Below are 16,303 nucleotides of genomic sequence, written 5' to 3'. Positions count from 1 at the left end.
TTTGCATGAGGAGAGGTAGAAAAATGGGGAAATTGAAGGGGGCCCTGTAGGGTTCTATAGGCTGGATATGGCAGCAAGGGCGGGCATCAAGATGAGCCCATGAATGGTGTGTTCAGCTGTCCCTTTGGTCTCAAGGGGTCTGTGGCAAGGGATGTGTCAGTTCTGGCTGGAGCACCTGGTATTGGGTTTATAGGTAGTTGTGGGTGCATTGCATGGTTTGAGGTGCCATAGTGTCTTAGCTCAGGTTCCCTGGGACCTAGCTGCTGACACTGAGGTTTCCATGCATTGGTTTATTTGGGTATTTCATGGTTATACCTGAGGACGAATGAAGGCAGTGGATTTAGGCAGAGAAAAACATTTTTCTCCAGTGTTGTGAGAAGTATGGCCTGAGCTGAGCCCACGGGGATCTTTGGGTGCAGGAGGATGGGTGCCTTGTCCTCAGGCTATTCATCTAGAGGGTGCCCTACAGCCTCCACTCCACAGGTGACTTCTCCTGGGTCTTTTGGATGGTCTAGAATCATTGTGCAATTGTTAGAGTAATACAGGGCAAATTTCAGTGATCATGTTGTGAGTTATCTTTGGTACTTTTTAGTACCATTTAGTAGGTCCCAAATGAAGAAAGTTTTAGGTGCACTGTGAAAGGTACAAAAGAGAATTTGGAGTGTTTACGTGGGAGATTTGGGGGCATCACTGGGGCATGTGCACCATTGGAAACATCTTTCTTTTATATGTAGTTTTTTGGAGATGACAGTGTTTGGTCTGTGGTCATGGTGAAGGAAAATATATGTAGTTTTCCCTCAGGCGTGATTTATTAGAAGTAGAATATTTTCTCGTATTTTATAGTAGGATGAGTTAATACAGATTGTATGGAGATTGTGTTGGACACCATGAGAGTTTGTAAGTTCATTTGAGTCCAGAAGGAAAATTATGAGTACTAAGCTTTGAATGGCAAAAGGTTTTCGTTAGGGATATTCTGCTAGGTATGTGTCTGTGGACACAACTTGAGATGGGCCATTAAGTTCTCTGATGTAGTGAAAGATTTTTCCAAGAATCAGAGGGCAAGTAGCACCACAGTGATCTGCAGTCCAGAGGTTCATCCTTGGGAAGCTGTAGCTGCTACTTTCTGGCTGCCAGGCCAGTGCTGGTTCCTCTACTGTCCTCTCCCTACCTGTGTGAAAATACACACGCACACACACACACACACACACACGCACAATACACAGAACAGGGAACCCTTGTGCTTTGTTGGTGGGGATGTAAGTGGTAGGGCTTTTACTGAAGACAGTATGGCGTTTCCTTAATAAAATAGACACAGAACAGGCACGCAGTCTATGACACCCACGTCTGGCTAGATATCCAGATGAAATCAAATCATTATAGTGAGGTTAATAATTTGTACTCCAATGAATATTATTGCATTGTTCAAAACAGCCAAGATGTAGAAAGAACTAAAATGCCTGTTGGCAAATGAATGGATATAGAAAATTTATGTCAGCCATAAATGATGACATTGTGACAAAAAAGAAAGGTATTATATATGGAAACTAGAAATGTCAAACTCATAGAGCCATAGAGTATAAAGATTGTTAGCGTGTAAGTCCCAGAGAGACCCTATTTCTAGTCCGCAGTTCCTCAAAGGATGAATATGCATCTTTCAGCCTTTTAGTTTGTCTTCTGTGGGTAGATCACATGGTTTCATCTTATAATATCTGACCTACAAATCTTGTATTTTGTTTTGCTCTTGTACTGCTCTATCAAGTTGGGGAATGTATACTCTTCTTGATTTCATATTCTCCTAAGTTTGCATGATTTTGCTTCTGAAACTTGTTTTTGAAATAGCTAGTCCTAGGGTCTGAAATTTTATCCAGTTTCTCTGCTGTGATAATCAACCCTTAGTTAATGCACAATTCAGGTGGACTCTCCATTGTGTGGGTTTGCTGGGTAACAGAAATTTCTGATGGAGAACAGTTTCCCTCATATGTTGTAATATTTTCCTGCAGCATACAAAATCACCTTTTCAAGCTATGTAGTGGAGTGGTCAGCATGTTCTAGGATATGAGACAGAAAGTATCAACAGAGCCTGGCTGATAAGTCTTTCCAAAGGGTTTTTTCTGATTTTGAGGAATATCACGAACCATTTCTCAAGGGCAGTGAGTCTTAGGATGTGTTTATCTATTCCTTCAAGAGACACTATTGGTATTTACTAGGGATTGGGTTGACTCCGTTGATTGCTTTGAGTAGTATTTACATCTAGAAAATATTGACTACCAATTAATGAACTTGGGATATCTTTGCATTGTGTCCTTTCTAATATTTTTCAACTGTGTTTTTAGTTTACAGTATACAAATCTTTCCCTTTAAATGTCAGCTTATTCCAAGTATTTTACTTATTTCTTTGATGTTATGGTAAATAGAGTTGTTTGTGAATTTCCTTGTTTTTTTTTTAAGGAGTTTTTTGTTGTTGTTGTTGTTTTTTGCTTTTTGTGCCACACAGCACTGCTTGAGGGATCTCAGTTTCCCAATCAGGGATTGAACCCGGACCACAGCAGTGAAAGCGCCAAATCCTAACTACTCGACCACCAGGGAACCAGGGAACTCCCTCTGAATTTCCTTCTTGATTGTTCATTTTTAATTTATAGAAACACAATTGATTTTTATTTGTTGATTTTATCTCGTAATTTTTCTGAGTTCCTTCATTATTTCTAGCAGGTTTATTTTGCAGAACTTTCAGGGTTTTCTACATACTAGAACATGTTGTTTGTCAACAGAGATAATTTTGCTTCCTTTTTCTATTTGGATACCTTTTATTTACTTATTTTTTTCTGCCTATGTGTTCCTGCTAGACTTTCTAGTAATTCATTTTTAGAAACAGTGAGAGCAGATATCCTTGTCTTGTTCCTGATCTTAGATGAAAATCTGTTGAGTATGATGTTAGCCATGGGCTGTTACTATACGTCCTTAATGTTGAGGAATTTTTGTCTAGTTTATTGAGTGTTTTTATCATAAAAGACTGTTGACATTTGTCAACTGCTTTTTCTGCATCAGTAGAGATGATCATGTTGTCTTTTTCTTTCATTCTGTTAACATGCTGTTTTACATTGAACGATTTCCGTATGTTGAACCATCCTTATATTTTAAAAATACATTCCCATTAGCCATGGTATATAATCGTTTTAACGTGCTATTGAGTTGTTAGGTATAATGTGTAGAGTTTTTTCATAGCTTCTTTATATCATTTTGATGTATTCATGTTCTGTAGTAATATTCCTTATGTCATTTGAAATTAGTAGTTTTATTTATTTATTGTGAACAGAGGAGGGACAAATTATTTGTGACGGAAGCTGCAGTATCATATATTGTAATAATTTCCAATTAATTATCACCCTGTGAGATTATACATGTCTGCCCTTTGATATCAAGATTGGCTGCTTGACTTAGGCAACCCTTACTTTCCTTTGAGAGGATTGGTACTTCCTTGCCCATTTATGCCTTTTGAGTTCCTTGGCCAATTTGGTGTGAGTAGAATGGCATGTTTCAACATGAAATCAAAGCTTTCAAAGCTTTTACTTGCTTCATATAACCCTGTCTTCTCTCTACTGCAAGAATGGCCTTGGATAGACTGAAATTTTACCCAGAATGACAGAATCAAATTATTGAAAGAAGCAAGAGATGAATAATGATTGATATAATATGAGGAAGCAATCAGTGTTTCTTGTTGTAAGCCATTGAGAATTCAGGAATATTTGTTACCATAGCAAAACTTGTAGACAGTTAACTGGTACACTTTCAATGACCTTTTCTTTTTGCATACCCATCTTAACCTCCCAACGTCAAGGTTATAGGTGAGAACTCATTATCTCCAGTAATTACTCCACCTTTAACCCTTGGATTCACTTCCTAAATTATTACCCTTATTCCTTCTCATATCTTGCCTCTTGCCATTAGAATATGCATTTATTCTTTTTAAAAAAATATTTATTTATTTATTTAGGCTGCACCATATCTTAGTTGTGGCACGCAGGATCTTCGTTGTGGCATGCGGGATCTTTTAGTTGCAGCATGCGGACTGCTTAGTTGTGGCATGCATGCGGGATCTAGTTCCCCAACCAGGGATGGAACCTGGGCCCCCTGCATTGGGAGCTCAGAGTCTTACCCACTGGACCACCAGGGAAGTCCCGCATTTATTATTATTTATTTATTTTTAACATCTTTATTGGAGTATAATTGCTTTACAATGGTGTGTTAGTTTCTACTGTATAACAAAGTGAATCAGCTATATGTATACATATATCCCCATATCTCCTCCCTCTTGCATCTCCCTCCCTCCCTATCCCACCCCTCTAGGTGGTCACAAAGCACCGAGCTGATCTCCCTGTGCTATGTGGCTGCTTTGCACTAGCTATCTATTTTACATTTGGTAGTGTGTATATGTCCATGACACTCTCTCACTTTGTCCCAGCTTACCCTTCCCCCTCCCTGTGTCCTCAAGTCCATTCTCTACGTCTGTGTCTTTATTCCTGTCCTGCCCCTACGTTCTTCAGAACCTTTTTTTTTTTTTTAGATTCCATATATACGTGTTAGCATATGGTATTTGTTTTTCTCTTTCTGACTTACTTCACTCTGTATGACAGACTCTAGGTCCATCCACCTCACTACAAATAACTCAATTTCATTTCTTTTTATGGCTGAGTAATATTCCATTGTATATATGTGCCACATCTTCTTTATCCATTCATCTGTCGATGGACATTTAGGTTGCTTCCATGTCCTGGCTATTGTAAATAGAGCTGCAATGAACATTTTGGTACATGACTCTTTTTGAACTATGGTTTTCTCAGGGTATATGCCCAGTAGTGGGATTGCTGGGTCGTATGGTAGTTCTATTTGTAGTTTTTTTTTTTTTTTTTTTTTTTTAAACATCTTTATTGAGGTATAATTGCCTTACAATAGTGTGTTAGCTTCTGCTTTATAACAAAGTGAATCAGTTATACATATACAATATGTTCCCATTTCTCTTCCCTCTTGCATCTCCCTCCCTCCCACCCTCCCCATCCCACCCCTCTAGGTGGTCACAAAGCACCGAGCTGATCTCCCTGTGCTATGCGGCTGCTTCCCACTAGCTATCTATTTTACATTTGGTAGTGTATATATGTCCATGACACTCTCTTACCCTGTCTCATCTCACCCCACCCCCTCCCCATATCCTCAAGTCCATTCTCTAGTAGGTCTGTGTCTTTATTCCCATCTTGCCACTAGGTTCTTCATGGCCTTTTTTTTTTTTTCCTTAGATTCCGTATATATGTGTTAGCATACTGTATTTGTTTTTCTCTTTCTGACTTACTTCACTCTGTATGACAGACTCTAACTCCATCCACCTCATTACAAATACCTCCATTTCATTTCTTTTTATGGCTGAGTAATATTCCATTGTATATATGTGCCACATCTTCTTTATCCATTCATCTGTCGATGGACATTTAGGTTGCTTCCAGGTCCTGGCTATTGTAAATAGAGCTGCAATGAACATTGTGGTACATGACACTTTTTGACCTATGGTTTTCTCAGGGTATATGCCCAGTAGTGGGATTGCTGGGTCGTATGGTAGTTCTATTTGTAGTTTTTTAAGGAACCTCCATACTGTTCTCCATAGTGGCTGTATCAATTTACATTCCCACCAACAGTGCAAGAGTGTTCCCTTTCCTCCACACCCTCTCCAGCATTTATTGTTTCTAGATTTTTTGATGATGGCCATTCTGACCGGTGTGAGATGATATCTCATTGTAGTTTTGATTTGCATTTCTCTAATGATTAATGATGTTGAGCATTCTTTCATGTGTCTGTTGGCAATCTGTATATCTTCTTTGGAGAAATGTCTATTTAGGTCTTCTGCCCATTTTTGGATTGGGTTGTTCGTTTTTTTGTTATTGAGCTGCATGAACTGCTTGTAAATCTTGGAGATTAATCCTTTGTCAGTTGCTTCATTTGCAAATATTTTCTCCCATTCTGAGGGTTGTCTTTTGGTCTTGTTTATGGTTTCCTTTGCTGTGCAAAAACTTTTAAGTTTCATTAGGTCCCATTTGTTTATTTGTGTTCTTATTTCCATTTCTCTGGGAGCTGGGTCAAAAAGAATCTTGCTGTGATGTATGTCATAGAGTGTTCTGCCTATGTTTTCCTCTAAGAGTTTGATAGTGTCTGGCCTTACACTTAGGTCTTTAATCCATTTTGAGTTTATTTTTGTGCATGGTGTCAGGGAGTGGTATTTGTTTTTTGTCTACTTGATATACAGTGCTGTATATCTGTTAATCCCAAACTCTAATTTATTCCTCCCCCACTTTCCCCTTTGGTAATAAGTTTGTTTTCTATGTTTTTGAGTTTATTTCTGTTTTGTAAATAAGTTCATTTGTATAGTATATTCATTTGTTTTTAATTCAATTACAAATATATTACATTCATTGTCTAACTACCCTTAAAGGACTTTGTGTTTTCAGTTATAAAACTTCCAACTGGTTTATCATGATCAAATATTTGTAAATAATCTCACTGAAATTGCCATATTTCATGGTGCTGCCTTCATTTGAGTGAGGAAGCCTCGGAACTGGATGAGCTCAGTTAAGACTAAATTTTGGTCTGAAAATATCCTCTAGGATTTTGTTCAGTTTATGGTTCATAGACTTCTGACTTGGTGATTTAGAGCAACATATTTCAGCACTTAATGATTTCTCTTGTATGTGACAGGGAGAGTCACAACACAGGCACGACGAGTATGACGGGTCCTTCAATACCATTCAAAGTCATAAACGCTAAGGTTCCTGGGCAAGTTTGTTATTACCAGTATTAGTTTAAATTTTCTAATATTCCTTTATTCAAATATAACACGTGTATTTATTATTTTTTGAATTTCACTTGATGTCATATTATGGAGTGAAAATGTTAGACTTTACTTAAACTCTGTAACTTGAAAATAGCAAAGGTTAAAGAGCTCCTTTTCTTCTTTTGTGCTAAAGGAAACAGCTTACTTAGCTAAGAACTACACCTCCCTGTCAATTTCAATGACTCATGATAGCTCCCTTGTTTCCTTAGGAACCAGCCAGATAGGAATACTCCAGATTCCCAGCCTCAGTGTCATCCTCAGTTGTCCTCAGTGATCACTGGGTACAATGACCGTTACCATGATTTAATCAAAATTTAGTATGCTTTTCTCCTCTCCCAAGGTCACTATTTCTGACCGCTTTTGAGCATTGTAATTCAGAACAATAGCACTGCCTGAACATCTCCTCCAAGTAAGAGACTTTAGTGTAAAACATCCCCTGAGAATGTAGCCTCAGGCCACCTAATCATCCACTCTTCCATATGGGGGCTTTCCTACCTTGTTGACCTCTCGGTGTAAAAGAAAAGCTGTTCATTGGTCTGATTTTTGAGGCTTTACAGACTTTTATGGTTGGCAAGTTCCCTACATTGTAATAACTCTTTGGAATAAAATCTATCCTTACCTAAGTTTGACAGTGGTAAAAATTTCAGTCATTCAATCTAGACTCAAAAATATATATGTTTAAAAATTTTCTAGGACACGGTTTGAAAGCCTGCATATATATATTTCAAACTATATCTTTCTTTTTACATTCTTGAATCGTTCATAATTTGCATTTGTTACATTATGATATACAGGGTGACATCAAAATCTTCCTGTGATTTAGGAAATTTCCTTTTTTCTTGTGAATTTGTTCAGTTTGATGCCTTGTTAATTATATAAGCAATAAAACTCCCCATTCAAAAAAATGATTCATGACTTTCCCCTATAATTGGCTTCTCCTCTCCTGTTCTGTGTTTAATGAAAAGTTCCACCGCCAACTCATTTCCTTGTGTGGAATCATGGAAGTCCATGCTGAAATGTCTTTTTTGCCAACATCGCTAGTGAGCAATACTGTATAATACAGAGTAATCTACCTAATAAAGTTCACAAAATTTATTTGAGTCACTGCATCTTTTAAAAATGTGAAGGACTTCCCTGGCGGTCCAGTGGTTGGGACTCCTTGCTTTCACTGCCATGGGCCTGAGTTCAATCCATGGTCAGGGAACTAAGATCCTACAAGCCACACAGGGTGGCAAAAAAAAAAAAAAAGTGATATATCTTCTTGTATTCATATGTGTGCTATACCAGGACATTCTGCTCATCTTACCTGAAAATATTTTAAATACACTAAGTTCCGTATCTAAACATCATCATATTTCAATTTATTCCCATGTCTGTATGGATGAAATGTTTCACATGCACAGATGTGATAAAACACACATAGTAGTAAATGTTATCTAACAGATAGTGCCTTAAAAATATTGAGGGCTGAAATGAAGTTATTGCATATTTGACAATCTAGTTTTACTTTTTTAGGGTTCATATTAAAGAGAGTGTATCTCCTTACTAAATATCCTTAGAAACATTGCAACTTAATTATTCTTTACATGGAAATAAATCCCAGTGTCTTCTGAAGACTATATGTTTTACAGACTTTGTTATCCACATTTGACAGAACTTTTAGAAGTAGAAAATAAAGAGCTAAAATATATTACAATTTAAAAATAAGATGTGAAACTTTCTAATTACCTGTATAATGGACGTATAGTCAATTTGAAATTACATTGTGTAGTTATTATATATTTAAGTATTTTTCATAAACAAGTTTTTGTGAAAGATACTTAAAGGTAATTAAGTGTGGGATAGAGGAAGTATTTTAAAGAATAATGCAGTTATTCTTATTGTGGTAGTTATTTCAATATATGTAAATCAGAACATTATGCTGTATACCTTAAACTCATACAGTGATGTATGCCAAGTATGGCTCAATAAAGCAGGGGGGAAAATGTGGTTTTAAAAGGCAAATAAAACACTTTAGCAACAAGCAGGAACTGTAATAGGGAAGAACACTTTGTATTCCATGACAAGTTCATCCCTGAAGGCATGTTGCCTAGAAGCTTAAATTATACATAATGGCCCATCTCTGGGAACCCTGCCTCCCAGGTCATGAGCGTTAAGCTAAAATACCTTTGTTTAGCTCAAAGGAAGCCTCCTGACCAGACCCACCTGTGAAAGACGGCAGGGAGGAAGAAATTGACACGTTCCCGCTCTGGAGGCTGATGGGAACCAGGAAGTGTTTGACTTTACTGCCTCCCCTTTTAGTATAAAAGGAGCCTGAATTCTAACTCAGGCAAGATGGTCCTCTGGGGGGCATGAGCCCACCATCTTCTTGGTTTGCTGGCTTTCTGAATAAAGTCGCTACTCCTTGTCCCAACAACTCGTCTTTCGATCATTGGCCTGTCATGTTGCAAGCAGTACGAGCTACGTTAGACTCGGTGACAAATTTTGGTGAAGCCAGCCAGGAGCCTTGCTGCTCGTGGCCAGCTGGCCCCGGCTGGGGGATTTTCGGGTAAGCCCCTACAGCTTCCAGGACCACTTGCCCTGAGGATCTGCCCTCCAAAATTCCCTGCTGGCAGTTGGAGCAAGGAATCGACATTTGAGAGCCGACAGGCTCCATATGGTAGGGTAAGTCGCTCCTGTGTGTACAGCCAGGAACATTATTTTCTCTCCGTTTGGGGCTTTTTCTCTGGAATAAGCCAATTTGTTTTGTATTTGAGCGGGGTACCCTGCTGGAGAGAGGAAAGAGTTGTTGGACTTCTACCCAATTTGTGAATGGGTTCATTGGTTTCTCTGGATGCTAGCATTTGTTTGTGTTTTGTTTGTCTTGAAAAGGGGGGGATGTTTCAGCTATCCCTAAATAAAGTCCTCTGAGGCACATTTTGGATAACGGATCTGATTATAGCTATGAGCCCATGGGTAAGAGGAAGATGTTATCTTGTTGTAACAATGTGTGGCCACAGTACCTGTTAGGATCTCCACTGGGGGTGTAGAAAAGGTTATCTTGGGACCCTGTGCACCATGTACTGCTACTCTTGCTGTGTTAATTACGTCGTTTGTGGTCTCCTGTGTTGTTGATATATGTAAAACCCCAAGACCAAACTTGGAGGTTTATTTAGGATTTTCTGTCTGTTCTTTGGGCTTTTTATTTCATTTTGTGTGGTACTGTTTCTCCATTTACAGCCAAATCAGTTTGTGGTACTTAAAACTTTCACTGATATCAAACGGAGGAAAAGAACAGGAAAAAACCTGTCTGTTCTTGTCCAAGAGTGGGACATTCTGATGAAGAAGAGAAAGCTTCCACTTGGTTCCTAAAATCACCAAAGGCTACAAATAGAAGTGTCTTTTCCACCATAAATACTATTAAAAGGGTTTAGCTATGTAGACAGGTGACCTTGATTTGTCCCATCTGCCAGAAGCCCAATTTGAATCCAGCCTCTTTGTAACTGATGGGTTTTACGTGGTTGTACCTGATTCATGGCTAAAATTTTGGAATGGGAACTATGAGGTCCCTGTGTTTGTGTGTTTGTACATGTGTTATAGAAGTATGGCATTGCCAAAATTAATTTTAAAAGAGCTCTATTTAATTGGCTTAAAGGAAATTAAGTGCTTATATAACTACTCAAACATAAAGAAACTGGCCAGAATGAGTTTCAGGTTCACATGATGTAGGAAATACTCAATATTGAATTAATATCTGGTGTTAAAAAGTCAGCTTAAGCTCGTTGGTTTGATACAGTTTAGAGTCATCAACATTAAGTATAATACTTTCATTGTACCTGGGTTTACTAGAAGTCAAATACATTATTCCTGTTACAAAGTTTGTCAGCAAGAAAAATAATAATGAGACAAAGCTTTTAAGTAAATAAAATAGAGGCAAATGAAGTAGAGAGTTCTGGGGTATACTATATGGGAATAATGTTTTGAGAATGTCTATATAGGATAGTCTCTCCAGATTTTCATAAATTGAAACTAAGTTCTAAGATTGAACTTAATTAAGAAATAAATCTTAAAGTGGTACAAAACCTCAATTTCATTCTCTAAGAGGACAAATTTTTTCTTCAAATATTGAACTGCTTTTGGTAATAGATTATGAGTTTCTTTAAGTGATCTGTATTTACCATTGAGATCTCTTCCACTGGTTAAAACTTTTTGATATTTTTGACAAACTTCCCAAAGATCAAGTTCTAAATGGGGTTCATTTGACCTCTGGCTAACTTGGGGGTTTTCTGGAGGGTCCCTGGAACACCTCAAATTATTTGTTTTCTCTCCATCTCAGAGAGAGGAATATTAAACTAATTGGGCTTATTTGGTGTGTCGAAAGCATGGAAGACATTGTCAAATGAGTGATAAACTTCTTAGATTGTTATCATATGGGTAAACATTATCAATATACATATTTTAGAAATTATATGGAACTCCTAAAATCCTGGTATATCCTGGTAAATGATGTCAGTCATAATTTTAGTAATTATATTAAGTGGTTTGTCACAGCAGTAATTAAGTTTCTGTTCAATTGCATCGTAATCCCAGTTGTTTGATCCCAAATCAAAAAGGCACCCTTTGGGGCTTCCCTGGTGGCGCAGTGGTTGAGAGTCCGCCTGCCAATGCAGGGGACACGGGTTCGAGCCCTGGTCTGGGAAGATCCCACATGCCGCGGAGCAGCTGGGCCCGTGAGCCACAACTACTGAGCCTGCGCGTCTGGAGCCTGTGCTCCGCAACAAGAGAGGCCGCGATAGTGAGAGGCCCGCGCACCGCGATGAAGAGCGGCCCCCGCTTGCCACAACTAGAGAAAGCCCTCGCACAGAAACGAAGACCCAACATAGCCATAAATAAATAAATAATTAATTAATGTAAAAAAAAAAAAAAAAAGGCACCCTTTGAGACCTTTCTGCCCTTGGATGCCTCCGAGTCAGCATCGTTGACTCTCCCCCCCCTCCACCCCCATCGTGTACTAAGTCAGAGTCTCCCAAAGAGCCCGAACAGCTGCGGAAGCTCTTTATCGGAGGTTTGAGCTTTGAAATAACCGATGAGAGTCTGAGGAGCCATTCTGAGCATGGGGAACGCTCACAGATTGTGCGGTAATGAGGGATCCAAACACCAAGCGCTCCAGGGGCTTTGGGTTTGTCACATATGCCACCGTGGAGGAGGTGGAGGAGGCCATGAATGCAAGGCCACACAAGGTGGATGGGAGAGTTGTGGAACCAAAGAGGGCCGTCTCAAGAGAAGATTCTCAAAGACCTGGTGCCCGCTTCACTGTGAAAAAGAGTTTTGTTGGTGGCATTAAAGAAGATGCTGAAGAACATCACCTAAGATATTATTTTGAACAGTATGGGAAAACTGAAGTGACTGAAATCATGACTGAGCAAGGTAGTGGCAAAAAGAGAGGCTTTGCTTTCATAACCTTTGATGACCATGACTCTGTAGACAAGACTGTTGGTCAGAAATACCACACGGTGAATGGCCACAACTGGAAGTAAGGAAAGCCCTATCTAAGCAAGAGATGGCTAGTGCCTCATCCAGCCAAAGAGGTCAAAGTGGTTCTGGAAACTTTGGCGGTGGTCACGGAGGTGGTTTTGGTGGGAATGACAGCTTTGGTCATGGAGGAGACTTCAGTGGCCGAGGTGGCTTTGGTGGCAGCCGTGGTGGCGGTGGATATGGTGGCAGTGGGGATGGCTATAATGGATTCGGTAACGATGGAAGCAATTTTGGAGGCGGTGGAAGCTACAATGATTCTGGCAATTACAACAACCAATCTTCAAATTTTGGACCCATGAAAGGAGGAAACTTTGGAGGCAGAAGTGCTGGCCCCTGTGGTGGTGGAGACCAATACTTTGCCAAACCACAAAACCAAGGTGGCTGTGGTGGTTCCAGCAGCAGCAGGAGCTATGGCAGGGGCACAAGGTTTTAACTACTGCCAGGAAACAAAGCTTAGCAGGAGAGGAGAGCCAGAGAAGTGACAGGGTAGCTCCAGGTTACAACAGATTTGTGAACTCAGCCAAGCACAGTGGTGGCAGGGCCTAGCTGCTACAAAGAAGACATGTTTTAGACAATACGCATGTGTGTAGGGAAAAAAAACTCGAAGACTGTATTTGTGACTAATTGTATAACAAGTTATTTTAGTTTCTGTTCTGTGGAAAGTGTAAAGCATTCCAACAAAGGGTTTTAATGTAGATTTTTTTTTTTTTGCACCCATGCTGTTGATGGCTAAATGTAATATAATCTGATCATGACGCTGAATACCTGTGTTTTTTTTTTTTAAAATGTGCTGTGTAAAGTTAGTCTACTCTGAAGCCATTTTGGTAAACTACCCCAACAGTATGAACTTAGAATTCCTTCAGGGTGATGCCAGGTTCCATTCAAAATTTATTTACAACCTGGTTTGGTGGAGAAGCTATTGTCTTCAGAAACCTTGGTGTAGTTGAACAGACAGTTACTGTGTTGTGACCTAGAGTTCATCGTTAAAAGAGTCACCCAAGCAAAGTCATGGAGTTTTTTGGATATTAATATGATTGTTAATTGGGCGATTGAGATTGACATGTATACACTGATGTGTATAAAATTGATGACTAATAAGAACCTGCAGTATAAAAAAACAAAACAACTAATACTAAACTTTCATTGGGTTATTTGTATGGAAATATGTTAATATAAATGTTTCAGACATTACATGAAATTTCTAAAAATCTTATATGTTCTGGTATAATGTTATAAGTCATAATCCTAGTTATTACTTTAAAATGTATATCTCAGAAATAATGCAATTGACAAGGAAATTTAGTTATTATGAACTTTCATCAAATCTTTAACCGTGGTCATTTTTAAGTCTTTTGTCATTTACAGACAGTTCTGGGTGTACTCTGATGCTTTTGCAAATATGTTCCTATAAAAGGGTTTCATCTTCAAGAAATTCATGGAAAAGACTCTGACAAGTACAGGTTTCTGGTAACTGACTGTACTGCTGAACTGAATGAATAAGCATTTTCAGAACTCTAATGAAAAACTGATGAACTCATAAAAGTGCTAACAAAAGATCAAGATGAAAAAAGAAAATTAATTACATGGGACTGAGTGAACTGATGAGGATGAGTATAATTTTTGTGACTTTCTGTTTCAATTAAAAAAAAAAAATCCCACAAGGACTCAGAGGCAAAGAATATACAAATCAATTTTCACTGCAAAGTAAAGGAGCTGTTACAGTGGAGGATTACTGGACTGAATGTCAATATTATGACATAGTATGAGTGTGTTTCATGTTTGGTAATTGCAATCATTGTTGCTTTTGTTGTGGTCACCCATGTACAATGCTTGGTGTCAGTCTATTTATCTCTTGTAAAAATAAAATACAGTGTGTGTGTGTGTGTGTGTGTGTGTGTGTGTGTGTGAAAAATAAATAAATAAATAAATTAAAAAAAAGAGATTACCCTGAACAGAGGGCAGGGCCAGATGATACACGGCCTTGAGAGATGGCAACCAAGGAAGCACCTTAGAAATGATGTGATCATTTCTGCCTCTTCTCTCTTGCACTGAGGATTCCAATAAAAACGTTCACCCCCATCATTTTCAAATGCCATGTTCTGCCCCCTAAGCCAGCTTTATCCTCCACTTAGGACCCAGCCAGACAATGTCCTTCACACCTAAATCAGAGCCCGGTGAGTAAATGATTCACCCTACTCAAATTATTCCCAGCACCCTGAAACTTCTTTTCCCTTCCAGCCCCACCGCGGCCTCCCCATCCAAATTAACATGGAACTTTCCAAGGCACTTTGTTATGGATTCCCCACAGGGGTGACAACCATTGGTAACCTGGCCCCGTTGTTAGATATCATACAATTTTTTTTTTTTTAAGAAATTCAAAAAAAAAAATATGATTGTTGGCACATCCTGTGCAATATATCTAAATTGAATTATGATACCAGGTAAAGTTATAGATGGGAATGAAGCTTGTGTATCATCCATTATCATGTGTAATCAATAAATGATTTAATACCCTCTTAAAAAGAAATTCACCCTTTTAATGGTTATATGATCAATTGTTATCTATAGTTTTACAGTGGCTGTTGAATGACTCTATAGCTATTTTGTGAAAAAGCAGGGAAGAATGATGACATCCTTTATGCGCAAGGATTGGTACTATTATCAGGGAAGGTACGAAAAGGCAGGGAATGAGAGCGAGGCTGTGTTGCTCCAAACCTTAACTCCTCTGGCGGAGCCAGGTGTCCCAGCTGCTCTGGCAATTATGCCACCCCTTCCACCACTTTCCGTTCCCATCCAGCCCCTATTCCTTACACTGAGGCCCAGGACTTCCCCTCCTTATAGGGATCAGTTAGAAAATCCTGTGTTAGTTTCAGGGGTACAGGGACTTGGTCTGGTATTGCCATCTAAGACCCAACAGGGCACCCAATTTGGGCCAGGAGCCATATCCGGGATGGGCAGTTTCCCTTACGCTGTTATCTCACAGGGGGCCTAAATGCAAATGAATAGCTGGCTGGGTTTCTCAGACTTGTTTAATTGGAAAGATTGCAGTCCTCATAAGATCGCAGCCCTCCTTATAGGGAGGATCTCCTACACCTGAAGCGGGACCCCAGTGAGGGAAGAAGACCCTTATTAGAGCACTACTCATTAGTGCACCTTGGCAGGGCCTTGCAAAGGGAAACCAAAGCAAAAGCGTTTGAGCAACATTCAAGACATTCAGCAAAACAAATGAAGACCCCTCTGAAATTTTGGAAAGGATTTACCAGGCCTACAGACGTCATACTAATGCAGATCCTGAGGCCACTGAAAATATTAGAATGGTACATTTGAGCTTTTGGGGCAAAGTGCCTCCGATATCAGGAGAAAGTTGCAACAATTAGATGGTACATTTGGAATGAACCCTCCTCAATTGGTAGATGTTGCTTTTAAAGTGTTCAACAGGGAACAACAACAGAAAAATGAAGATGCAAAACGACATGCCACTCTTTTCGCAGTGGCATTGGATTCCTGGAAGGTGAGTAACCTGAAGAGAGGTGAGCGCCCACTGGGGAATGAACAATGTGCTTACTGGAGGGAGGCGGAACACTGGAGAAGATTGCCCTCGGCTAAAACAGAAGAACAATAAAAGACAAGAACCTCTCATATGGTAGAAAGAGAGGAACACTGAATGAAGAGGCCCAGGGGCTCCCTTGGCCTTGAGGCACCTAATTCCCCACAGAAGTCGGGGGTGAAGTTGACAGTGGGGAATGAGCTGATTAACTTTCTGATAGACCTCACCCTGAAGTTTTTCCACCAGAATAGCTTGACATCAGAGTCCCACCAGAACACGCTTTAAGCCTACAGATGGGGCTCATGAAAATCCCTGGAAAGGAGACAGAGCTCTTTCCCGCAGGGTCTTAAAAATAACCCAAAGACTGCTGT

The 16,303-nt window shown here is 39.4% G+C and overlaps 2 protein-coding genes, 1 long non-coding RNA gene and 1 pseudogene across 4 annotated transcripts in view; 2 read left to right on the top strand and 2 right to left on the bottom strand.

Moving 5' to 3' along the window:
* LOC309616851 (zinc finger protein 836-like) overlaps positions 1-16,303 on the bottom strand; it is a gene marked incomplete at its 3' end in the record, with an annotated part of 476,825 nt that overhangs the window by 333,564 nt on the left and 126,958 nt on the right. The window lies entirely within an intron of this gene.
* LOC309616970 overlaps positions 1-16,303 on the bottom strand; it is a 188,410-nt gene that overhangs the window by 61,774 nt on the left and 110,333 nt on the right. The window lies entirely within an intron of this gene.
* Positions 1-16,303, top strand: part of LOC309616854 (uncharacterized protein) — a 90,773-nt gene that overhangs the window by 48,488 nt on the left and 25,982 nt on the right. The gene's annotated exons all lie outside the window — the stretch shown is intronic.
* LOC309616914 (heterogeneous nuclear ribonucleoprotein A1 pseudogene) lies at positions 11,844-14,750 on the top strand (annotated as a pseudogene). The gene has a single exon. The product of its transcript is annotated as a heterogeneous nuclear ribonucleoprotein A1 pseudogene (transcript).

The sequence above is a fragment of the Balaenoptera borealis genome, assembly GCF_965194805.1.
Source record: "Balaenoptera borealis genome assembly, chromosome: 19".
Taxonomy (NCBI): Eukaryota; Metazoa; Chordata; class Mammalia; order Artiodactyla; family Balaenopteridae; genus Balaenoptera; species Balaenoptera borealis.
The sequence above is the reverse complement of the archived record's forward strand: the minus strand, read 5'-3'. Positions and strand labels throughout refer to the sequence as shown.